This window comes from Anser anser (genome assembly GCF_964211835.1).
Source record: "Anser anser genome assembly, chromosome: 4".
Lineage (NCBI taxonomy): Eukaryota > Metazoa > Chordata > Aves > Anseriformes > Anatidae > Anser > Anser anser.
In genome coordinates, this window is record NC_139724.1 from 14,205,736 (window position 1) to 14,231,633 (window position 25,898).

At 44.8% G+C, this 25,898-nt stretch overlaps 1 protein-coding gene across 11 annotated transcripts in view; it reads left to right on the forward strand.

The window, feature by feature from the left end:
* The window catches only part of LOC310899493 (uncharacterized protein), a 407,594-nt gene that overhangs the window by 37,390 nt on the left and 344,306 nt on the right, over window positions 1–25,898 (forward strand). For all 11 annotated transcript variants that reach the window (XM_083835889.1, XM_083835891.1, XM_083835894.1 and 8 more), the window contains 2 exons: window positions 184–317; window positions 1,486–1,619. The gene's annotated coding sequence lies outside the window, so the exon portion shown is untranslated. The remainder of the gene's footprint in view (window positions 1–183; window positions 318–1,485; window positions 1,620–25,898) is intronic.

The window sequence follows — 25,898 nt, forward strand, 5'->3', positions numbered from 1 at the left end:
AATTAAAGATAATATTCTAAAGAAATCTGAGTACGATCTTCCAAGGGCATGGAGTCAGTCAGTTTTCTGGAACAGGTATTAAATATTGTGGTAATAAAAGTTAGGTCTCAGTGTAGCCATTGTGAGCTTGTCCAGCTCATCCCAGTAACACCGACTGCCACTTTTCTACCTCTTTCTTTGCAGATTTACCAAGTCTTTTGTTCTTGGCATCTGGTAATACCACCCCCTACTCACTGCATGGAAAGGGCATGGCAACAGTTTGTGAAGACTAATGAACAAGATCTGTTTTGGGAGTGATCATAACCTGATTTAATATAGTAAGTACATAAGTAAAGAGAAATCTGTTAAGTTTTTGTGATTCTTAAAGGTGTACGTGCTGATTTGCTTGGACTTCGTGGAGCCATGTACCTCTGGAGTATGGAGAGATACTCATCACTTCTGTTCTTATTCTCAATTGTGAGCACACTTATTAAATGGAGGCAATTGTCTTATGCTGAAAAAAAAATAAAATATGACCTATCTTCGTTTCAATGTAATTCCTTAATTGACATTATCTGTGATGTATTTTCGTACCATTTTGGGAAGTTCTGGTGGGAGAAATACGCTCATCACTCATACTGTTGCCAAATTCTCCGAGGGAGAACATCTTCCACTCTGGTTTGGGTGCAGTCTGGTGCAAAGGTTCCTGCAGAACTGCGTCTAAGGATGCAGTGTATCAGAAGTTATCAACTGATGAGCAGAATTACTTATCAATGTTATAGTGGTTGTGCTTTGACAGGTATTCAAACTGAAAGATCAATTTAGATTTTCTGAAAGGAAAGAATATGCAGTAGATTAGTTTTCAAATGGTTTTTAGTACAAGGAATGAAACTACTTACATTGGTGATTTTCTAAGGTTACATTTGTTTTTGCTGTTTCTTTTTCTCCTCTTCTAGATGCAATTCCTATTTGCTAAGGATTCTGAGCATTACATTAGAATAAAGAAGACTTGGAGGGCAATTTTAGAGAAATAGATATCCAAATCACTAGCATAATCTTTCTGGCTCTTTGAAAATGAAAAATAGAGTGTTTCAGAGAGCTATTTATTGGAAAGATTAGTTTTATCATGAAATTATTACTTTAGCACATGGTTTGAGATTGGTCATTACCTTAGAAAGTTCACAGATGAAAACACAGGGAGAGTTGCCAATGAAAAAGACCTAATGACTGAAAGAGTCTTTTCCTTGTGTGCTCCGTTTTCCCCCTATAGCTATGTTTTGGCTTCACCAGGGAGAAGTAAATAATCTATTAAAAAAGAAAAGGATGGAAAAAATAAGTTAAAACTGTATTATAAATCTTGTAAATTGACTGATTTTGTGGTGGAAAGCCTTCTTGTTTATTTATTTATAGGGCTAGGTAAGTGTTGAAAAATCCAAAAATATTTATGAATAACATATATTTTTTACAATAACATTTTTGTGTGTGTGGGTTTTTTTTTTCTTCCAGGAGCAATCAGGCTGCAAGTGTTTACATGGTAGACTGGAAAGGAGCTCTTTGTCTTTCTGTATTTGTGTGTGCATATGTGAACAGCATGGAACGATGTAACTGGCACATTAAAGAGAAGGCTTTATCTGCAGAGGGTAAGGGCAATTCTTTGAAAAGTTAGTAACGCATTGACGGTCTTAACCTACCTGCTTTATTATAGGTAAACCCTTGGGGAAGACCTCATCAATATGATGTAAAAACAAACCAGCTGCCAGTTAAGTTGTTTGTTTTCTTGCAGCACCGCTTCACTGATCTGCCCACTTGAGTTGTAGCATTCCAGGACCAAACTGTCTTTCATGACACGATTACTCAGTTGCTCTGAAACTTGTCATGCTGTAAGGAATGGGAGGATTTCTTTATCCTAGTCTACATTTCATAGTCCTTACACATGGAAAATTCTGATGTTATAGTGACAGACCTTGAATTAAATACCTGGGTAGATGCATGCTGATGGCCAAAGCTGCTATGGAGACACATATTTTGGAAGAATACTTTTAGTGCTGTAGTCCTTTCTCACTCACTTTTGCGTATTTTAACTCATTTCTGGCCAATGTAGGAATTCTCTTGAGTAAAACCTAAATGCTTCCATCATGTGTCAGTCCCCTTGTGTTGCAATTGGAAACTAAAAGAAAGCGGGTTTTGAGTTTGAATCATGTAGCAAATTTTCATGTCAATTTTCATGATGAGAGGAAGGGGCATTATGGAAACTTCAGAAGAGAAGTGTGAAAGGAGGAGAGTAAAGTCAGTGTCTCTTTAAACGTCTTACACATATTGCATGGCAGCAGGATTATATCAGTCTTGGGATGCTAGCATTTTATTTGTAAAAATAAATTCTTCCAGAAAACATCCCAAACCAGTGTCACATTGTTGAGTGCTAATGGCTGCATTAGCAGTTATCCGCGGTTATGCATATGTCCATCCATCTGCCTTATGACTTTGCATCCGAGGAAGGTGCTGTGCGTTAGTTATTTTACTTAAAAGTCTGCTTTTTATGTTTGTAAGTAAAAAGATTACAAGTGGTGATGCACAGGGCTAAAACCACTAATTGTTAGCCAGATTATGCTGCAGACACGCTCGTCCCTGTGTGGAAGGAACCATAGTTAAAACCAGGCTGTAAAATGTACTTAATGGACTTTAGAACACCTTTTTCAAGCTTTTCTTAGTCAATCTTAACATTTTAATTTATAACTAAAAATCCTTTTAAATTGTCAAAAGGACTCTTTCCTTAGAGCAGGTTTGTTGGTTTGTCTTGCACAAGGCACTGGAGTATTATTGCTGGTGGGGGTCAAATCTCACAAAATGGCATTTGCATATACACATTGCACTTCAATTGCAGTTCATTTTGCCTGCACCTGGGTCTGCTTTTAACTTGCCACAGGTAAAATTTCCTTTTTGGCAGCGAGCCAGTGCAAAATTATGCAGATTCAAATCTTAGCGAGACTTTGTGCTGAGTCTTCACATGAGGGTAGAATTTATAATAGAAAACATAGTGGTGGAACAGGAAGAATATAAGTACCTAGCCCGATAGCATGTCATGGGAACATGTTGTTTATTCATTTTCTTACTATCTCTCTGTCTGGGAAGTTTCAGTCTTCCAGTGGGAGAGGAGAGACACAGACATGTAAGACAGATGCAAGTGAGATGTAACACATTGTGAGTACAAATGATTGCTTTGAAAATGTCTGAAACTCCACAATGTGGCGAAAAACGTCCTTGTAGCCATCTGACAAGCGTGCACGGAATTGGGCTTGAAAATATATTCTGATCTCCAATGGTCAGTGAGAGAAAGGAGACAAATGTACAGCAAAATTTAACATGCTATTTTCCATGAATAAGTCAAGTTGAGCTTGTATATACCAACCAGTGTTTGTTCCAGCAGCCGTCAAGCTCATAAGCATGAGCTGGTTTCTGTATGTGTTGGTTTATATCCATAAGGTTCTCATATGTACATTTCCCTTTCTGCTCCATGCTTTTTGAAAACATAAAGCTTCTAAAGACGTGGAAAATAGCAGGGCTGATTAGCCCTGAACTGCTCAGGCAGTCGGACTTGATCTTTGTAGGTCCCTTCGAACTGCTCTGTTCTGTTCTAATATCTTGTGTTCACTCTTTAAGCAGCTTCCATTTGTTTGCTAGTAAACTGATTTTGCAGTGAGTGGAGAAGGGAAACTACCTCCTTTGTATAGCTTTGTTGCCAGTGGCTATCTTGTGTGCTTTCTTCGTGGTCTGGCACAAGTCTTTGTCTTTGGTTTCCTTAGTGGGATGGGATTTGTACTCACCCCTTCTTTCCAGCATCAAGAGGAGGTGAACTTCTGCAGCTGTTTATTAAATCTGCTTGTTGGCTGGTGGTATCTATTTGTCTAGCTGGCTGATCCAGGTATTTGTAAAGTTCTCTGTAAAGTGGAGTGTTTCTTGCTTTAGGAAATAAAATGGATGAATTCCCCGTTTTTGTAGAAATACAGGTCACGAATCTAGCTTCACGGCAACCTTGTACAATTCCTGCCATTGTCAAGGAGAGGGAGATCCGGGAAGATGTTTCCCTGCCATTCATCATCTTTAGTGGTGGTTTTCCATTTGAGAAAACAAAAAAGCAACAGCTTTTTTTTTTTCCCCTCATATTCTTAGTTAATTGATCCTCCTTATCTGCTGTGTTTCTCTTGTAAAAAAAGGTAGAAAGTTTCACATGATGGAATGAACTGTGCTGAATTTTAGTACAGGTAGTAACTACAGTGGTGCCTTCCAGTGAAAGCCTCTGAATCTCTTGATGGGAACAGGCATTTCCTGCATCTGGCCATAGTAAGACATCTGATACATGTAGCGCCGCAGTCCTTCCCTCCCTCAAATCAGTTCAAAATTGATTATACAAATCTAAGGCAAATCTGATCTAGCAGGCAAGCTGCAGATAAAATGCTAAACAAGCCTGCAGGATTGCCAGCTGTGGCATTTAAGTATTACAAATATGCCCACCTCTCCAGCTGATCATTTCCCAAAGGAAGTGGCTGGAATATGCTTAGAATAGATTCCCTCACAATCTGAGATGTATCATGGTTTTTTCTTTTCATTGACCTGCAGCTTGAAACAGTGAAAACTGTTCTAATTGAAGCTGTGGTGTTTTCATGCTGTCATTGATTTCTGTAAAGAAGCACAGAGGCAAGGCACCTTCCTGTTATTGACCATGGCTTCCTCTGGTAGGGAAGTCCTGCTGGATGGAGAGCAGAGGGAGATGGGTTGGGGTGACAGCTTTGCTAACTGGGCCGAGTTAAAGCAGAGATGATGGGCACCACAGAGGACCAAAATGATCAAATTTGCACAGGCTGCTCTTACATTTGGTTCAGAGAAGTCTGAACTAGGTTAGAGTGTTAACGTTTTCAGTAGCTGAATCTTAGGGAGAAAAAGCATGAGTCAGAAGACTTTGGGCATCACAGCCCTGCCTGAGCGTGAAGTCCCAGAGCGTGTCCCCAGCTGAGCTCATGCATCCCTGGTTCGTGTCCAGTGCAGTGGTGTGGTTTCAACTAAATGTGGGACAAGTGCTAGACTTGTGGGCTTCCCTTTCTGAGAAGGACTTGCTCAGTTCCCAGGCTGGTAACTATTTTTGCATGGGACGATGCCTTCCCCGTTCATTTTCCAAGCAGCAGATTTGAAAGGTGTTTCTCCTATTTTTAGGGGACCTTTTTAAAAAGCACCGTTTCACGTTGGTACAGGGCAGGAAAAAAAAAATACTAAAACTTCAAAAACGTCCCCAAACCAGGATGATTGTTTCCTTCAGCACGAATTAGGGTAAAGCATAGCAATAGTGCTACTATCGAATTAGTTTGGTGCATACTCCTGCATATAAGTTGAAATGTATTTCCTGCCAGCACTTCTGGGAAAAATTTCTGAACTTGCATCTTTAGAGGAAGCGAGGACACATCTCCAAAAGGAATTGATATAAACGCTCAGGCATACAATGGTAGCAAGTGTCTCTGCATTATTTGCCTTTAATGAGAACAAACCGTCGTTGGCATCGTTTCCAGGCAACTACCAAGAAATGCTTAACCTTACGTGGGGGTCTTGCAAGCCACACATTAAAGCAGGTAACGGATGGCTTTACAACGAAACTAGCTTGAGAGAGCAAGCAGAAAGTGTTTATTTAATCTTAGTTTTAATTAGCATTTTTCCGAGCAATTATTTTTCTGTCAAAGACTTGCTTCACTTAACTAGGAGAATCAAGTAAAAGGTTATATTTTTTGTGTTCTGGTTATATTTAATCAGCTGAGAAATACTGTAGGCTACAAGAGGTACTGTGGGGTCATTTGGAAAGATGTGGACAGTTTGAGAGAGTTCCCTTGTAACGAAAATGGGAAGAGCCAGTAGGCAAAGTGGAATTCCAGAGGCTCCGAGAGGCTGGAGTCTCATCATGCATCGTGTGCACTGCACATGGTCATCTGTTTTAACAGGCTACAGCCTAAATCAATAAAGGACTGACAGAGCATTGAGGGTACAGTAATGAGTAAACCAACTTGCAGCAGGTTACTGTCTTTCCCAAGTCCCAAACAGCATCTTGTGAACAGAGTGAGGCTTCAAAAATATAATTCAGCCTGGCTTTGAAATTGCTTTTCACTGATTTTATGAAATAGTTGATATGTGATATCAAGTGTTACTGTGCTCCACGTTTGGCAGCATCTTAAGTTAATTTTTGTGGTTGTATTAGAACGTGATCATCAACATGTTTTCCATCCCCACTTCTAAATGGTGCTTGAAGACTAAGCTGGCAAATAACTGGAATTTCTCTTTGGCAATTCACTAAAGTTTACAATTTCTCATCACAGCACTGTTAACTTTGGTGTGAAGCAATAAAATAGCATGCTGTGAGCAAACCCTACCCGCAAAGAATATTCCTGTTCCTGCAGTAATCAATGTGAACACTTTCCATGTTTGTCCAAGCGTTAAGATTGGCCATTAGGTAAGTGGCTAGATAGCAACTTGTGGCTCTGCTGAATCCGTGAGGCTTTCTCAGTGCACCTTTGTCCTTAGACAGAGAATCCACAGCCATAGATGACCCAGTAGAAGGTCTTCCTGCTGTGCAACCAGGTAGCTGGTGGAGTATTTAGTAATCTGAAACAGAAATGGCCAACAGCAGTAGCAAAATCTCTCCAGTATGTTTGCTTGCCCGGTTCCCTCAGCCTCCAGGGGACATGGAGGGAAAGTGGAGAGAGGTTCAATATGAGAGATTCTTGTAGACAGCCATGTTTAGGTTACACTAATTGCCGTGCTCTTCTGGCAAGTGAAAATTTTCCGATGGCAACGTGTTCCCAAAAACCTGAAACCAAAGCAGTCCTGCTTTCTTGATCTCTGCCAAGATAGGCTTTGCTGCCTTATCTATGCCAATACACAGGTGTGATGTCTTTTTTACTTCTAGCAAGAAATTCATGTAAGGCCTTGCACAGTGTAGCCTAAAGTGAGAAAGAGATTTGTCATTTTTTGACAATAATTCACATAGACTCCAAAACAAATGTACTTCTGAACAGTGACTCTGTGAACAATAAAGCAAACACTCTCAACTACCTACCAACCCATCCATCTTTTTAAATCATGTCAGCAGACTTCAAATTGTTCCCCAAGTTTTATTGTTTCGTAGAGAAGGAAGTAATTTGTGGTGAAATACACTGAGCCATTGAACTTTGCAATTGTTTATTACTTGGTCTTGATTTCTTGCACATTCCCTCTTCATCATTTCCCTGTCATTTGTTTTAGGTGGCGTGGTTTATTCTCTCTTCGTAGCTATCTAAATTGCATAGGTAAATTTGTAAGTTGAACTGCACAGCCTCTCTGCTAGCAATAGCATCCACCCCCTGTTTGTAAAATTTGTGGTAGTGCAGTGTGCGTGATTTTGTCGTAGGCTAGGTGTGAATTCTTCCTTCTATCAAGAAAAACACGTTTATGCAGTCGTGTGAAGCTTGCTGGCAAGGAGACAAGTCAGGCTTTTGTTTGAACTGGACGGCTGATGAACAGACTTTTTTAGAAAGTAAGCTGGACGCAAAGTAGTTGGCATGGCAGGTAAGGTAAGCTTTATGCCATGAGGAAGATCTTGTGGTGCAAGAACAACTCTGGTCGGGGTCATTTCTGCGACGTGAGGGAGAGAGAGGTGACTGTCTGAGCCGAGTCTGCTGCTGCTTCTCCCACATTGTCATCACTGTTATAAATGAGTGCCCTAATTAGAACCGAGGGAATTTATGGGCAGATATGAAAATGTGGTTACTATAGTTACCAGGTGCTCCGGCTCAGTTGGGAAATGTTGCTAATATAATGATAGCCCAAGGGTAAGCACATGAGGCAAATGATGAACAAGCCCCCCTGCTCCAGGAGAAAATCTTCTGCTTTGCACGTTGTTTCGTGGCTTGTTCTGCAAACCAACATCCACCACTGCAGTTCGTTTTCTGTTCACTTTCTTTCAGGGGAGTGATTTTTGCTAAGGATAAGCAGCTCTGGGGAACAGAAAGTGCAAAAATGAAATAGCATTTAGAGCAAGGTTACAGATCTATTTACATATGCTTTAAAGCTTTCTGCTAAAATCCCTCACCACTCCTCTGTACACAGTCTAGACCGCAAGGCAGGCTATGTGCACCTCCACGAGCTCAGAAATAAAATTTCTCTTGTGTACTTTCTCTGTTCACCCTAATTCCAGCAATGACCCTCGATGCCTGTCTCAGCCTATGGACACGGAAGGAGGAGAATGAGCAGTGAATTGGCTTTCCCCTTGCCCAAAATGAGGGGTATCTCAGTGTCTTGCTGCTTCAGTCCAACTGCTGGCATTAGCCACCAGGTTTGGATTGAAGGAGAAAAATGGCATTTTAAGTGATAAAGCCCTACAGATGTGGTTGGAGAGGCCTCTTGCTTGGTGCTGCCTACAGGCAGGATTACACAGGTTATTACTGTTTGCTACAGGGAAAGGAAGAATTGTGGAGTCAGATTAATTCCCACTGCAATTTCTCTGAAGTCAACGAGGTGACACTACTGATTGCTTTGACATAGATTTTTCAGTCCTGAGTAATTACCTGGCCCTTTAGAAAAAATACAGGAGTAGACAGAAAATCAGAACAGCTGCTGCTAAGGGAGCTGATCCCCACCACCTTAAACAGCGCTGACAAGGAGTTGCTCTCTGGTTTTGGAGGAAGCCTGCAAGAGGAGAAAGCCTAAAACATTTACATCCTGCTCAACCAGAGAGAAGCTTCAGCTCTACGTAGCAGTTTCCAGCATGTTGCCTCCCACTTGTTATTGATGGAAAACACAAAACTTTTTCTGTGAGGTGTGCTGAATCCTGTGATTCCTTACATGAGCACAAGGACTGACTCTGGTGATGTTACAGGGTAGCAGACCACAGCTGCAGCAGAGGTCAGGTCAACGTTAGCACCGTCACAGGCCAAGCAAGCACCGGCTCCTCTCTAGGGCTCACTTCAGGCTGACAACCACAAAGCTCTTTGAGCTTTCTAAAGCCAAAAGGCAGAGACCATTGCCTATCCCATTTAGTCTCAGATACCTGGTTGAGGTCCTTTAATCAGACACTATAACCACCGTCTTAAACCTTGGAGAGAGAGATTGGAGATCCAGAGCACAATTTGTTTACCCGAAGGTCTGAACTGCAGCCTGGTATCCCTGTCTCTCCGTTGGCTAAAGATGCTAAAAGGCTTTGAACACAGTTGCTTCAGCTCGGATCTTAGTCACAGTCACGGCTGCCTTGATGAACCTGGCCATTCTGAATGGCTTAAATGAATTTGGAAGGTGGTTTTGCTTCATCAGCAAGAAGGTGAGGTACTGGCTTCTGTCTTAAGCCTTCCCCCAGGAGGGTGCGTGTGCCGAGGTGCAATGAGTGGGCTTTAAAATTTCGCAAAGTGCACATGAAAAGGCATCTGAGTTGGCAGTGCCTCGTTTCTGTAAACACTTCCCTTTCTACCCAGAGCTTTCCGGAGTGCTGTGCCAGCACCAGATGTAGATGAATCAGGTTTTAAGTGTAAGTAGGCAGCCAGAGATTACGTGAGGATCTAAGAGCTGCTGCTTTGCTGTCGGCTCCAAGCATTGCAGTGGTTACAGAGGGCCCATCTGCTGCAGCCTGCGATCCCATACAGAGGAGAAAACCCAACGTATCCTTTCTGAAGATAGTCCTTTACTGGGTGACCTGGGGCATGGCTGACAACCTCAGGGTCTGTTGTTATAGTCCAGCTGCTGTTCCTCGTCATCTGCTGTTTGCAGTGAGATGTGGTTGCCTGCCACAGCTCATTTTTCCTGTAGTTGGGCCCACCACAGTTTGCCCAAATGGGGGGAATAGAAAATATTTTTAAAAATAGATATGCAGTAATAATGCGGGTGAGAATTCCTTTCTTGTGATGCAAGAGATGACACTGAAATTAAAGTGCCAAAGATGCCTGCTGTCTTAAGATAACCTAGATGGACTGTTGGTCTGACCCTAGTAATAGCACATCTCCCTCTCTTTTGTTTTGTGGACTCAATCCCCAAACCAAGGATAAAAGAAAGTAGTCTAGTTGTTTGGTTTGGATTTTAATTTTTGCATGTTTTAAAGCATACACTGAATAGTTAATTTTACCAAAAATAAAATCATTTTAAACTAAAAACAAGCAAACAAGAACAAAACAACAGCACTTCCTTTTGCAAAATATTGAGTTTGACTCTTGATCGTCTTAGGATCTTGAATCTGAATGAATTCAGCAGCACTGGCACATGCATAATGGCGGAGTGTTAATGAGGGGGAAATTTCTTTAAAAATATTCAAATAGAGAAATTTTGCTCATCTGCCAGAATCCTTTGCAGTCCCTACTCTTGTGACGACACGGGAGAAATCCCATCTTCCTCATGTTATTAAGATCTGTGGCAACTACTGTGTGCTGAATCTCTCTGTCTTTGCTAAGCTGATTACACAGATTCCCCCCCCAAAAAAATTAATATCATGTTATAGATACTCTAATTACAATGCTGGGTTTCTCTTCACAACATGAATGCAGCACCCGGGCTTTGCCTGACAGTGTGCATCTCTTTAATTGTGTTGGATAGTTCCACTGTTTGAATTTTGGATTGGACAGGTGGCACGAGCCAATATTTTATTCTTTGGGGTTTAGTGAGAACCAGCTGCCAGACTGTGGGTAAGCTGTGAAAACGCTCTTCTGTAGAGCTTGGCTATTTATCTTGGCCACATCTTTAATGCCAAAACAGTCCAGGAGCATCTCGCTCTCATGTGGTCTATCAGCCTTGAAATAGTGTTGTAGCTCAGGCTGCAGACCCAACAAAACTAATTTTCTCCATACAATTTCTACAGGTTTTGGTCTTGCAGAATGTTTTGAAGTGCAGTATCCACAGCAGCCTGAACAGCAGTTTGTCTGTCTGTTTTCCTTCTTTGGAAGACAAAATCCAAGAGCCCTTCAGTCTCTGAGGACACAGAAAAGGGCCTTTTGCTCCAATGGCTGAACTGCTATAATACTCCGGACAAGGGTATTAAATGGCAGTAAGGCAGATTTGCATCCTGCCGAGTTTTCTGGGTTAGCATGGAGTATGAGTCTGACAAACTGGTTGACTAAGACTGGGTAAGTACACACCTCATTTTCACACCTCCTGTTAGCACCGAGATAAACAAGCCTGGATCTGAAAAACAAGCTAGCTGCGAAATGATCTCCCATCTCTAAAAATGTTCAGGATGTCAACGCTTTGTCACTTTGGTCTCAGCTGGAGCTAAGGCTGCTGCAAAGTCCTCCTTTACATCTCTCAATGTCTGCTGTTTCTCAGGTGGCTGGGGCCATATGGATTCTCCAGCTACAAGGTGGAGCTGCTCTAGGTGGTGTTTTCAAAATCAAGTCAGTTCATGCCATAAACGAACTTAAAGACTGGTGACTTTGAAAGCCTCTGCAAATCAGAAATCTGGTAGCTGAGACATGCAGAACAACCTGGACAAAGCCAAAAGTTGTATAGGGCTCCTGCAGGCAGGGTAAGGACCTTGTGCACCATACTATCAGCTGCTGTGAGATTCAGGAGCTTTTTGTCAGTAAGTTCGTCTGGAAGTTGAGAAACATTTTCTAAGCAGTTTTACCAAAATTAAAGAGCCCAGATAAGTCACTACCATTCTGACAGTTCATTTAGGAATTAAGGAGAGGAATAAGCACTGCTGCTGTCAGTATTTTTTTTGCTGATTTCTTACAGATGTGAGCTCAGGCACACTGTGCTGCTATTTCTTCATTCGTCCTCCTGTTTTCTTGGTTCTACCTTTCGTAGATAACTTCTGAATTCTTTTTCCACTTGTAACCACGTATAACACAAGGGTATAAAGCACAGAAGTAATGAAGCTTCTGTGATAAGGTTGGTCAGACATGGGAAGGTGAGATACAGTTTTGTATATCTTGCCAAAAGGGCACGCACCACCACCAGTTGCAGCGAAGCAGTGTTGTAGAAAGGTGTCCTGACAGCAGGAGAAGTATGTAGACATCAGCAAAGTCAGCCAAAACGATGGAACTACTCAGGAATGCAGATTTTCAGTAATAGTTCTATATGAGTGACTCACTTTCAGAAGAAATAATTAAAGAAAAAAAACATCTTAAACGAAATAATAGTATATGTCACCTGTGACAATACAATGCCTATGAAGTTATACCCTCTGAAAGCATTTTTACCAAGTGAACTATGAAGCCAGGCATTCACTTAAGGAAGTAACATAGAATTTCTTCTGAAATAGACTTGTTTTTACATTAAATGCTGTTTTATAAAGAACTTGAGAGATTTGTGGGAACATCCTTAGCATGCATGTTTCTGCTTAATTCCTGTTTCTAGCTATAAAAATGTGCTGTTTGCCAGTGGAGCAAGCTGGTGCCGTTGGGTGTATGTTATACATACAGCTCACGGAAAGGTGTTATAATCAGCTTATTCATCATTGTCTTGAATTTCCATTCCTTGAATGTTTAATTTTTTTTTCTGATAGTGATCCCATACATGCTATATAGACTGCCACATACCTGAATTATAATTAGCAATTGCTCACGCATGCAGAGGCAGTGTAACAAATAGCATGAGCTCACTGGAGTGATGTCTTATCCACGTGCTTGCGTAATGATGTCACACACAGTCCAATCTGAAATCTAGCCTTGTTCTTTCTCATTCATGTCACCCCTCAAGTACAACTGCATGACTTGTGAAATGGCTGTTAAATATACCAAAATATTTCATGGTTTATTTGGTACAATTACTAAGTGCTTAGTGTCCTCTGAAAGGATAAAAAATATTTGGAAGCATCTAGATGAGCATGATAGGAGACAAAACAGCTTCATCTCTGTAAAACGTTCCCTACCTTTTTTGGAAAGGAAAGACCTGGAAAAGGGTTGGTAGTTACCATCTAGAGGTGGGCCTTTCCATTAGAGTTCTTTTTGGGGGTACTTTTATCTATCTGTTGGAGAGGTAGGATGTTAGAGGACCGTAATCCCTAAGTGTCTGGGTAGGATTCAAGTTGGAGAAAGCAAAAGGTGGCTGGTATCTGAGTTCTGTCAGAGCTCCCATCAGCTGTGGTGAGTAAATTAAACAGTAGCAGAGAGTGGATTTGGGCTCTTTGGCCAGCTGGCAGGACTTGGTCTCGTCCACGTGGCTGAACTCCTTGGACATGGAAATTGGATGCTGGATGTAGTTTCTGGGCTGTGGTAATGGCAGAATTTGGGAAATGCCTTGTTGGCATAGGCTAAAGTGTGCTGGAGCTGTTCTGCAGATGTAGGAGCTGATGGTTAGGCTCCAGTGTCCAGAAGTGTTTCCTGGCACTGTATTTTTGACTTGTGCAGCTCCAACCTGCCTGTCTGCCTCTGGATACTTGTATTTATTCAGCCAGCCTGTTATTTCAGAGATCCCAGTTATCATATAGTCAGAAATCTGGCATGTTGTGAGAAGCACTTAGTGTTTGAAAATACCTTAAACTTTTCCCTGACTTTCTGAACCTGACTTAGGCAAATCCTCATTAGTCTTGTTAATGACATGAGGTGCCTACAGAGCTGGGAGAGGGGAAGTTGCTTTGCAGTGGTGACAACTGATGTTTTGCAAGTCAGACATGTCACGGAGCTGTGACCCTTTGGAGCTTGCAGCTTCTTCCTATCAAAAAAGGGAAAGCTCACAGGTAGTAGTGTGGAAGGAGCATCATCAAGCAGCCAGATTCTGGAGTCAAACAGTTGTCTTTCAAAACGTGTCCTAGCTTTTAACCTCTTGAACCAAGAACATGGCAAATCAAATGGAAAACACATGGTTCGCTGCTCTTGGTTTTGATAGCATCAGGAAGGGGAATCAAAGATTAATGGGTGTAACTATTTTCTAAGCCTATCTGTAATGCTTTTAGCTCGGTTTCCAGTGAAAGTAGTGTGTCTGTAGTAACCCTCTTCTGTTGTTTTTTCATCCTCAGTAATTCTTCCTCTGACCAAGTTTAAACAAAGGTGACAAGTATGTTAGTCCTTACACATTTTATCTAGCCACATATAGAAGAGAGTCTTGTTAGTGTCTCCAACAAGGAAGGACAATGTCTGAACTCAGCAAAAAAAAGGAGCAGAGATTGCACAAGGATGAGTGTTCCTGTAAAGACCGCAAGTGAAGGAAGAGCTTCACAGTGGGTTTTCTCCTTAATTGGCTGAGGTCCTTAGGAAAAGATGGCTCAAAACCTGCCTTTCAGGCACTCAAGGAAAGGTTATATGTTTAGAAAAAACAGCGTATGTAAGGATGTGACCAAGGGTGTAGGCCTTTATGAGTGCCAAGAATTTGCAGAACAATCTCTGTAATTTGTAGCAACAATGCTGTCCCACAAAGGCTTTGCTTCATCTGCAGTTGCATCGTGTTTGGTGGTAATATTAGTAATTTTCAATGTTCATGGGGTGCATTTAGCTGAAAAAGGGAAGCTGAGAGACTTCCAGAGACTTTTCTTCCTCTGTATTTCATCACTATTGTCGCTGCTGGCACTGTCTTAATTCAAACACTGTGACTCGTGTGGATCCCCATCACATGGAGTGTATGTTCAGTACCGAGGCAAGCTTTCCTAGGTTTGATGGGGACCCACTAAAGACCAAGCTTGAGCATCTTTATTCTTATTAGAACAATGCCGTGTCCTCCCCTGATCGTGGCCTGAATTTTCTGGCCAGTTACCCAGGGTCATTTGACACACAGGTACTGGATTTGCAGTAGGGTGAACCTGGGGCCGCTAATGATGCTCGCATCCAAGAGAGACAATGAAAATGAGCTCTGGCTCTTAGCCATTTCGGTTTGCTATTATTTTGGACGATTGGCCATGAATCAAGTTCAAGCCAAATTGCACATGCGCCACCGAGAACTGCAAGTAAAAGGTCTCCGATAAAATTAGCAGAGGAGCCGCTAGCCTCGTGCAGCTCAGGTGAGCCAGCATTGCCTACCTGCCCCTAAATGTCAGCACCACTCCTCCTGCCTCTGCACTGCTTTACGGCTGAGAGCACAAAGCCTTGGCAGTGCTTGACTGCTGCTGTACGCTTTGCCTTCCTGCATTTTGGCATTTTGTGAGCGTGCCGGCTGACCTCTAAAGGTTTGACGGCGGGGACTGATGTCTGTTATGGCTCCGACAGCACGCAGGTAGCAATGGGGAGGCTCTTCTGCATTGTCCTTCAAGCGACCTTTGCCATTGCTGGAGGAGAGAGGCTTCTTTCGCTGGCTTCTTGGCAGCAGTGCAGGAGGGCTTGGAAATTATAGGCATCTGCCCCAGGGACTCCGCTTGGACCAGTTTCAAGAGGGGAAGGGGCATGACAGTAAAAAAAAAACATAACACAAGAGTTTGTTCTGGAAATGGTAGAGGACTGGGCAGCTTCTATTCCAGACCCCGGAGCTGTGAGGTTTTGTGTGTTTGTCAATAATCAGGAGAGGGGACGCATCGCTTCTCTCTAATGGTCTCTTTAATTTTCTTTAATCGAGGGAATGACACTTTTTGTAGAAATTTCTCTCCACTGGGCAGGCTAACACTCCCAAAAGCTGCTTCGGGCATTTTGTGCAGTAGTGGAATGAATGGGAGAAGTGCCTCTGCCTGCACTGCGTTTATTCTTTGCCTCCTCCTCGAGGGGAAGGTTAGTGTATTGCAACATGATTAAGGGCAACAGAATCTTGCCCTAAATCAAAGAAAGCTTAGGAAGAAATTAAAATTGACTTCCTCAGGCCACATATATTTGTTTGTTTTCTTTACGTGGCCTTTCCCCCATTACGGAGCTCAAGTGCTGTTGGCACGTACAGTCTAATGGGTACTACGGGGCCAGCAGCATGATGGATTTTAATGTCACAGAGAGAGTACTGAGTGAAGCACATAGGGGGAAAAAAAAAAAGAGAAAAGATCCTTGGATTTCATTGCACAAATAAATGTCAGAATGAAACAGGTCTGGCATCACTTCAGCTCCCTGCTACCCAAAGTCAATCAGAGAGAGACAGTCATAGAAGCAAGAAATACTGTACTGCTCGGGTGTGGGTGAAATACGGGGTCTAGAACAAACCTTGTTCACCACTTAAATGCCGCCTGAAACTTCAGACTGGGTTTAGTAGCACTTCAGTTCAGTCTGGGGCTTTTCACCTGGCCTTTCAGCACAGGCAAACAGTCCTGCAGGTTACCAAGCCTGGGTTGGCGCTGTGTCTGCTGCTGTGCTGTGGGACCCAATTTAAGCTTAATTCACCCCTTTTTAAGTCCCGTGCATTTAATGTGAGAGGTGCGTGTCTTACACTGTCATCAGCAGGTCTCGACTATGGTTTTGCATAGTGCCAGTCCCTGTTTCCCAAGCTGAGCCCAGGCATCCCCAGCTCTTGTGTCCAGCTTGGGTGCCTGTCTCTCAAGGGCACAGCAAAGGCAACTCGACGCTTTGCTGTGATGCTGGCTGGCGTGGAGGTAAGGGTATGGACACAGGGGAATTTCGCACCGTGTACCAAATGCAGACCATACAGCTGGCTGCCTGCAGATGTGCTGCTTGCGGTGCTGCTGTTACACAGCAGCTCAAGTCAGCTCCATTCAGTAAAGGTTTAACCTGGACCTGTTTGGCTCAGGGGAGCAGCTATTGCTATTTAGTGGGATTACAGCTATTGCTATTCAGTGGTTTTCACTGGGAAGCCTGTAAGGAGAAAAAGCCTGGGTTTGTTTTGCTTTTCTCCCTCTTCCCCGCTGCTTTCCACAGCCAGGCTGTTCTCTCAGTTGGAGCAAAACATCGTATCTTTAAACTAAAAAAGTAGGATTTAGAAGTACAGTAAAAACTTTCTTTGCAAAACAGATTGCTCGTAAGACCCATTAAAAATGTTTTAGCTAAAATATTCATGAAAGTCCCTGGCAAGGGTACGCTCGTGCCCAGGTCTAGATTTCAAAGCCATTTTTTTCCTTCATTAGTTCTTTCATTTCATGTAATTTCTGCAAGCATTGCAAGGGGCTTAGCATGTCCACCTTGGTCTGGAAACAGTCTAATCTTTATTTGCCAAAATGGTAGTTTAAAACTAGAAACTAGCCTAAGAGCCATCATGTCAATTGAACAAATAATCTTAACAGCTTCCGTGTATCCTGCAAGGTTTTTCTTATTAAAAAAAATAATAAAGAAGCTGAAAGCAAGCACTGAATCTTTCTGTAACCTGGTGGGTACACAGACAATAAAATTGCTTTATATGTGTCCCTCTCTTACCCTTATCTTTCTTCAAAGTATCTAAAGAGGAAGGCAATAAAAACAAATACTTTATAGCATGGTAACCTCTGAACCGCAGTGCTTTAAAGAAGTAGCCATATAATCTAACACAATATGATGGTGCTGTTTCCCTTGCTGAAGCCCTGCTGAAATGTAAGGTGAGAGCTGTGTCCTCTGTGCAGCTTTTGAGCTGCTACTTGAAAATTTGGCTTAGTTAATGTGGTACAGATGTCTAGAGTTACTGGTATAGTGATCCCCTTTGGGGTTGTTTCAATTAATGATTTGGTTTTATGCTGTAGTATTTTAACTGTTTGGGATGGAAATCCCAGTTCCTACATAGTTCATTAATACAATTAGCACAAAACCTTAGTGCAGAACAGAATGGTGTGAATACCTTTTTTTTTTTTTCATGGGTGAAATAAGGAAAAAAGTAATTAAAAAACTCTGGTTGTCCTAGTTGAAAGAAAGAAAAGCCCAGTGTGTTGAAAGAACTTATTTGACCCAAGTCACTGAAATTCAGAGTTTCAAGCATAGCATTTATCTTGAAATTTAAATGATAACTCGTGTTGATCAGAAGTATTGTCTTTACTTCTGGGCACTTGCAGAATTCACCCATTCCTCTTTTCATCCTCCTCCCCCCCTTGTTTTTGTCAGCATCACTGTGAGTTTGCTTCATTTGCTATTTGGGGCACATGTGATAGGCTCTTTTTAGGTAAAGGATGGCAGTCTCAGAAGATGTCCTTTAAAAACTGCTAATTCAACTGCTAGTGATCACATAGACATACTTAAAAAGTCATTCGTTTCTTAGTTTCTTACACTGCACATGTACTCGTCTTGTTCTTTCCTTTGAAAGCTAAATATTCATTAATAACTTGTACTCTGCACAGGGACAGAGCTGTAACTTCCCATGGGGTCATGAAATCCTTCCTAAAAAAAAGAGTTTGCCTACAAGCTGCCTGATGTGTTTTTTTGGGGGTTGTTCTTTGCTGCCTGGGTAAGTCTCTGCAGCAGTATCCTTCCTGCTGACTCCCTGGGTGCTGCAGACATAGCACTCTGGGACATGAAAGGGGAGGGTGAGTTGGGAGGGGATGTATCACACACTTCTGGGTGAGAAGAAATGGGCCGGATTTACCCATCTCCACGTTTTTATGATCCTGTGTTAGGACAAGAGGATGTTGATAGCACAGCTAAAGAGAGAAAATGTTTCTCAGTAGTACAGCCCTTCAACATCAGGCAAGTGTAAAATTGAGGATGTTTCCAGGGACTCACTAAAAACTTAGCCATCGGGGGGAGATGTGTGTGCCCACCCTCCTGTTCTGACCAGTAAAGAAGATTCCAGGTGTGATTTTTTTTTTCTTCTGGATTTGTACAAAAAGTACCCTGGCATAAACGTCAACCTGGGAAGGGCTTAGGCAGAAGTGGGGTGGGAGTTCCCTATGGTTTTTTTTTTTTTCTTTTCTTGTACATCTTTTAGCAGAGACATCAGCTGCTTCTGCAGCAAAACAGCAGAAAGCTAGGATGTCACAGTGCTTGATTTGCATCTGATCTTTGATGTCTCCTTTCTGGTAATGAAATTCAGTGAGTTTCCATGTGTCTTTGGTGTCACCAGGTGATTCTCCATGCTCTGGGATGCAGGCTTCAAATTGTTAGCTGTCTAGCAGCAGAGAGCTTCAGTTCATCCCCCAGATGCAGCCCTAGCAAGATTTTTTTTCTGTTTGCTTTGATGACGAGATGGCATCTTTGCCTGTGAAAGACAGTCTGGAAACTTTCCAGCATGGTAGCACAAAAAGGAATTGAATTGATGGTTGGTACTTCTAGACAAGTAAAGGTATAACAATCTGCATCTCACTGGCAGCAAATGAAAGGTAAATATTGTGGGTGGTGCAGTATTGGTAAGGTATGCCCAGGATTTAATCTCTGGTGCTTACATGGCAAGAGTAATCCTTCTGGGCTCCTGCTAGCAATGTAGAAGCAGGGACTGATTGAGAGGGTATCCTGAAGGGCTGAAATTAAGATTTACTCTAACACTCCAACATGTCTTAATTTCCAGGCAGAGGAGATCCTTGGCCACCTTGAGACATGCACCAACAGCAGCTTAGGAGACCAGAAGGAAAGCCACCCTCAAAACATGGTGGTTTTGTCACTCACAGGTCCATGCAGAGAGAGAGTAATCAGAAGGTCCTGCAGGTGTTTGGAGGGATGCTTTGACTGTGAGCACCTTTATTCTTGATGTTTCTGGGTCCAATACCAACCTGTAGCTGCTCCACTCTTGCAAAGTCCTTCCAGCAGCAGCGGAGCAGTCTGGGCCTTCTTCAAAGAAGATGTGATAGAGCAATAGCATCTCTGTTTGGCAGGTGTCTGTGGAACAGATTGCTTCTGCAACCAGATTATTTCATTTACTTGCTTTCAGTCCATGTTCTCATCTCTTTAAAATGGGCGCTATAATGCTGTCTCATTATGCACAGACTTTATGGGAGAGGTTCAGTAATCATTATGAAAAGGTCAGATGCTTCTGTGAAGGGCACCTATAAATGGGTCTATAAATAAATAGTCTGGAAGCCTTTAGGAGAGGCTAACAACTTATTTATTTTTTACCCTGCTGGTTGCAGGGGATGTATAAAAGCACTAGTGTACTGCTAATTAGTTGAGTATTTGAGTTTTGGTTTGGGGGCACTGAGACACAGCTAAGTGTAGCAATTGGCTTCATACAAGACCTGCCCAGCACTGAGCTCATACCAGTGTGGAACGCAGCTCCATGAGATCTGTGCTTAGCCTTGGTGGGGACTTCATTTCTTAATTGAGAAATGCGTGTGTTTTATTGAGATAATCCTAGGCTGGAAAATGCATGCTCGGCAGCAATGTGGCACCACTTGGCTTGGAGAAGAGCGACTGTTAGCAGTGCTTTTTATTGACTAGTCTGAGTGTTGCTGCTTGTTTGGATACTGTTCAACGGTGTCAGGTCTGGACTTGAATTGCTCAGCTGTCTGGAAAGAAACTGGTTTAATCATAGAATCATTCAGGCTGGAAAAGACCTCTTAAGTTCATATAGTCCAACCTACATTTCTTCACCAATTCTACACTCGGGTGGTGTTTAAGGCAGATGGTAATAAACACCTAATTTACTCTGAGCTCATTCATAAAAAGTTCACTCTTTATGGGGGAAAATATACCTGAGCTTCCTGTATTCCAGCAGGACAGTTAGTTATCTTCATTTATCATCTAGCAATGCAGTGTTCTGGCTGTAATGGGAAGGGGTGTGTTGGAACACAAAGTTCTGGAGGATGACAAGAGATGGAGGGAGTCTAAGGGCAACTGGGAAAACAAGGCAGACTGGCCTCAAAAGGGATAGACCAAGAGCAATTTTCTCCTGCACACTCCTCTACAAAATGTTAGGAACTTTCTGGGGTTGAATGTGTCAGAGGCACCAAGAGAAAAAGAAAATACTGACCTAAAAGGTGCTGCTAAGACTGGGGGAAGCAACCCCAAGGGTAAGGCACGTGCTGTCTGGTGTTCCCATTTGATGCCTCTTTGAAAGTCTTCTCCCTGGGGCAACTCATTTAATCACTTTGGTATTTGCTTAGCTTTTCATCACAGGAGTTTCAGCAATTCCAGCTGCAGAGAATCTGACAGACTCGGTGTGGTGTTCACAGACTCTGACACCTGATCCCTACAACACAGCTCCTAAGGAGATCCCGTCCAGCTCATTGATCCAGGGCTGCAGACTGAAGCACAGAAAAGCCGCTTTACTTTAACTGCAGGGCATAGAGTGCTCCCTCCTTTAATCTCCAACCAAGGCAGCTGGAGTTGTACTAGGACGTTTTGGGACTGAATTCCCTTTACATCTTAATCCGTACTGCCCCTTGTTGCAAATCTGCTTAGGCCTCTGACTCTTCATTGTGTCACATAGTTTAATGCCACACAGCATTGTCATTACTTGTCTTAAAGCCCTGAAAGCATTCAGCCAGGCTTGATGTTTATTTTTTAACTGGTTTAAATATCTGGGTTGAAAGAGTGGCCTTTTTGTTTGACAGCCTGATCCCGCCTGGGTTTGTTTTTGTCAATAGTCTGAGGGGAATAGGACTCAAACCTTCAGTTGCTTCATGACAGACAGGCTCATTTCTACACGCCAGGCTTGAGTAGGGTGGTCCTGGGTGTTTGGCTCTTTGTGGGTGGGTTTTTGATGATTGCAACCTTTCTTCTCTTGCTGAATTAAAATCCTGAAAGCCCTTCCGTTCAGAGGGAGAGGAAATGTGAGTTCATGAAGAGAGAGAGCAGGGATTACTTAAAAAGGGAAATGCACCAATGCAGTAGGAAAAGAAAAAAACAAACGTGCTGGCTTTGTTTTTCACTACAAGATGACCGGTCTTAAGAAGGCAGATGTGGTTCATGTCTTATTTTGTCTTCGGTCTATCCACTGTCTGTTATTTTTATCTCAGAATAAGGAATGTTCTCCCACTTTGGCATTTGTATGACTTTGACTGCAGATGCAGAGAACCGCGGGGCAGCCCTTTTCTCTGATGGGGCACTGGGACAATTCAGCCCATAAAGGGAGAGAACACACTGTCTGAAAACTAGGAGGCAACAGGAGCTACAGCAAAAGGTACAGCTGAAGAACACCTGTATTCCTGAGGGCCCACACCGTGGTGTCGAACAAAAGAACTACAAAGGGCTTAGGGCTACAAAGATGGTGAAAGACCTAGAGGGAAAGACGTACGAGGAGTGGCTGAGGTCACTTGGCCTGTTCAGCCTGGAAAGAGAAGGCTGAGGGGAGACCTCATGGCGGCCTACAGCTTCCTCACGAGGGGGAGTGGAGGGGCAGGCGCCGATCTGTTCTCTGTAGTGACCAGTGACAGGACCCGAGGGAATGGTGTCAAGCTGCAATAGGGGAGGTTCAGGCTGGATATCAGGAAGAGCTTCTTCACTGAGAGGGTTGTCACACACTGGAACAGGCTCCCCAGGGACGGCTCATGGTTAACCTTTTGTCCACCAGGACTCCTAGGTCCATCTCCACAGGGCTGCTTTCAAGCAGGCCAGCCCCCAGCCTGCCCCGGTGCATGGCATGATTCCTCCCTAGGTGCAGGACCCTGCATTTGCCTCTGTTGAGCTTCGTGAGGTTCCTCTCTGCCCTGCTCTCCAGCCTGTCCAGGTCTCTCTGAACGGCAGCACAGCCTTGCGGTGGATCAGCCGCTCCTCCCAGTTTTGTGCCACCAGCAGCCTTGCTGCAGGACTGGAAGCAGGGCACGTGCGTGCAGAGTTAAGAAGCCAGTAGTGCCAGCACGCTGCTATGCCACCGCTGCTCAGGGCGCTCGGCTGGTATCTCTGCGTGGCACGTGGCTACACTGCGCACGCACAGCAGGTTGTTCCAAACCAGCCCAGCTTGTGGGAAAGGAAACGTGTGAGCCTGGGGCTCTTTCTTCTGCAGAGCTGCATGGCGGTGCACAGAGAGCAGCAGCAGATCCCTCAAAAGGGTGACGCAGACAGCTGCTCCTCGGAAGAAGCAGAAGTCACAGGTCTCGTGAACCCCTGTTGGCTGGGACCAATGACACCAAAAAAGAGCGGAAAGCGGTTTTACCAGTTGTTTATTATTATCATTGTTCATGTTGTGGCTTCACCTTCAAGCACCTGTTGGGCAGCCTTCCCGTCCTCAGACCGAGACACCCCTTGGGGCTGAGGGCACAAGAGATGGCACCTCCTCCTGCTCCAAGGGCAGGGGAAGCTGCTGGGGACGGCAAGGAAGGGCTGGCACACCACTCGAACACCAGCAAGGCTTTGATCGACTGCTGGCAGACCTAGCGCAGGCCGGCCGTGCCACCCTTTCCCACAGGTGGGATATCTGCATGCTTCGCCCCATCCCAGCTCCTGTCAGGCATGGGGGGCTGCACCTCTTGCAGGGAGCCACGTCTGTGAGAGGTTGGGGGTAATGGAAGACCCGCAACCCTCCCAAAACATTGTTGCCACCCTCTGGTGACACAGGGACCCCAGGAATGAGATGAGGAGGGGGCTGGAGGCCAGGGCACAGGAGGGGAGGCAGAGGGCAGTCCCTGTGCCCAAGGGGCAGCCTGTCTCTCTGGCAAGCAAAACGTCCCGAGAGAGGCACCCTCAGGAAAGGGGCCCTCAGCCCCCCTGACCCTCCTCCTCCTTCCACACGAGGGCCTCTTTCAGGCCGCACAAGCCCCCTCCCAACACGGCCATGTTGGGCCTGGGGCGTGGCGCGCCATCACAGCGGCCATCACAGAGGCCTCCTGATGTCACAGTGGCATCTGCTCCCCCCCTTTGTCCTGGGGCCTATAAAAGCCCCTGCGCCTGGCCCCCCACTCACTCATCTCCCAGGCCCTCTGGCGAGCACCAACCATGGTTGGGATGAAGAGGTCCTGGGCTGATGGTTGCCCACTGGTTTGTGGGAGCAAGTGGTTCGCAGAACCAGAGAAGAAGTGGAGGCGGAGGAGCGCTGGCCGAGAAGGAGCAGCCGCGGCGGATGGTGTGGAGCCCATGGAGGTGGATCCACCTGCGGAGGAAGAGCTGATGGAGGTGGATCCACCTCCATCCTATCTGACATGGCACAGCGTCATCGTGCCAGGGCTCCCACCAGCGAGACCATACCACCGTCTTCGCAGAAGCGCCCGGACTGCTCCATATTCCCGGCCCTGCCTCCGCCTCCGCAAATAGGGGGGAGAGGCCATCCAGTTACCATCATGCAGGCTTGCCTGTAGGATGGCCTCTTCCCCCCCCCCCTCCCCGTCCCTTCCCCCATCCCCACCTCTCCTGTAGAGGTGTCACCTCTTCTGCACGGAGTCCCAAGCACTGGGCAAGAGCGCACTCGGCTTCCTCTGGGCTGCTGCACCGGGGCGACAGGAGAACCCTTCCGAAGGCCACGCTGGGCATGGGGTGTCTCGGCCTGAGGACGAGAAGGCTGCCCAAGAGGTGCCTGAAGACGAAGCCGCGCCCTGCAAGGCGGTGCACAGAGAAGAGCAGCAGATCCCTCAAAAGAGTGACACAGACAGCTGCTCCTCTGAAGAAGCAGAAGTCTTCAGGTCTGCCTGGAAGAAGTGCAGGAGTGCAGCATAAAGGCCCTTCAAGATGCTTGGTTACCAGTTCTTCCCAAGCCAGGGCAACAAACTGATAGAATTATCCTAAGAAAAATAATAAATAAATAAATACATTACAACAAGAACAACAAAAAGAACAATAATAATAAACAACAACCAGTAAAACCACTTTCTTTTCTTCTTTGGTGTCATTTGTCCCAGCCAACAGGGGTTCAAGAGGGGTGGGTCCTGTTAAACAAATTTGATTTCCTTTTATGATAAGATCACCCGTCTAGTCAACCAAGGGAAACCAGCTGATGTAATCTTTTTGGATTTCAGTAAAGCTTTTGACACAGCTTCCCATAGGATCCTACTGGACCAAATGTCCAGCATCCAGCTGGACAAAAACATCATACGATGTGTGAATAACTGGCTGACGGGTAGGGCTCAAAGGGTTATGGTAAATTGGGCTGCATCAGGCTGGTGGACGGTCACCAGTGGGGTCCTCCAAGGCTCCATTTTAGGGCCAGTTCTCTTTAACGTTTTTATAAATGTTTTGGATGTAGGACTAGAAGGTGTTGTGAGCAAATTTGCTGATGATACCAAACTGGGAGGAGTTGTTGACTCTGTTGAGGGTGGAAAGGCCTTGCAGAGAGATCTGGACAGATTGGAGAGCTGGGCGATCACCAACCGCATGAAGTTTAACAAGAGCAAGTGCCGGGTCCTGCACCTGGGACGGGGCAACCCTGGCTACACGTACAGACTGGGCGACGAGACGCTGGAGAGCAGCCCCGCAGAGAGGGATCTGGGGGCTGTGGTTGACAGCAAGCTGAACATGAGCCAGCAGTGTGCCCTGGCAGCCAGGAGGGCCAACCGTACCCTGGGGTGCACCAAGCACGGCATTGCTAGTCGGTCGAGGGAAGGGATTGTCCCGCTCTGCTCTGCACTGGTGCGGCCTCACCTCGAGCACTGTGTGCAGTTCTGGGCATCACAGTACAAAAAGGACGTGAAACTGCTGGGGAGTGTCCAGAGGAGGCCTGCAAAGATGGTGAAGGGCCTAGAGGGGAAGATGTATGAGGAGTGGCTGAGGTGACTGGGCCTGTTCAGCCTGGAAAGAGGAGGCTGAGGGGAGACCTCATGGCGGCCTACAGCTTCCTCACGAGGGGGAGGGGAGGGGCAGGCGCCGATCTGTTCTCTTTAGTGACCAGTGACAGGACCCGAGGGAATGGTGTCAGGCTGTGACAGGGGAGGTTCAGGCTGGATATCAGGAAGAGGTTCTTCACTGAGAGGGCTGTCGCGCACTGGAACAGGCTCCCCAGGGACGCAGTCACGGCACCAAGCCTGTCGGAGTTTAAGACGCGTTTGGACTGTGTTCTTAGTCATAGGTCTGAATTTTTGGTTAGACCTGTGTGGAGCCAGGAGTTGGACTCGATGATCCTTGTGGGTCCCTTCCCAGCTGGGATATTCTGTGAATCTGTGATTCTATAACTAAACAGTTTGTTATCACACTGACAGCTTTTTTTGGCAGCTGGCCAGCCTTCCTGAGTACTCAGGGCGTGTGTGTGGTCAGGGTATTTGGTTTATACAGAGTGGCAGTGCCCGAGTCATGTAAGCTTTTGCAGAACCGGCTCTAAGCAGAGGCATTGTCTCTGGAGCCTGTCTGATCACACCTAGCAGATGTTCTGCCTCCCGAGATCTT